Genomic DNA, 796 nt, shown 5'->3' with positions numbered 1-796 from the left:
GGGGCTTGTCCCAGCACGTTCCACTCTAATTTACAACCTCGGAACACTACCTCCAGGAAGACTCTGTTGCCCTAGTAACAAGAGTTGAGAACGTAATAATGCTGCCGCCTTGTGGCTGTTTCCCACAACAGCAGCTTTAAGTCCAGTGCTAATGGTTGCTTAAGAGTCACAAGGACTGCAGGGCGGTAAATAACACCTGCCCTCAAGAAATGCCCTGGGGTAGGGAATAGGCAAGAAAATTCAACACATGACAAATTTTTCAAGAAGTCAATGTGAAGAGGGAAGTTGTACTCACTCTTTTAAAAAAAAAGGTAAAGAAAAAAACATGACATGCCTAAAGCTCAGTATAAGGAATTAGTAGCCACATGCAACTCCAACCTCCAAAAAGCTTTCAGCTCACACCAGTCAAATGACCATCAGCAAAAAGTCTACAAACTATAAATGCTGAAGGGATTTTAGACAACTGTGTACCTTCTAGCTGCTGCTGGGATGTAAAGTGGTAACAGCACTAACGAACACTGAATGGAGCTGCTTTAACAGGGAAAAACTGAGCTACCATATGATGCGGCAGGGCACCTTTTGGGCCTATAATCTAAGACCACCAGAATCGGAAAGACAGAGGCAGGCAAATGTGCACTGCAGCAATATTGAAATAGCCAAGACATGGAAGCAAAACAAAGGTCCATAAACACATGAATGGACAAAGAAGAAGTGGTATATGGACAGAATGGAATATTACTCACGAAAAAAAAATAAAAGAATGGCACAGGCAGCACCACACATGAGCCTAGAGATA

The sequence above is a fragment of the Eubalaena glacialis genome, chromosome 1 (assembly GCF_028564815.1).
Source record: "Eubalaena glacialis isolate mEubGla1 chromosome 1, mEubGla1.1.hap2.+ XY, whole genome shotgun sequence".
Lineage (NCBI taxonomy): Eukaryota > Metazoa > Chordata > Mammalia > Artiodactyla > Balaenidae > Eubalaena > Eubalaena glacialis.
This window is presented reverse-complemented; position numbering follows the sequence as displayed.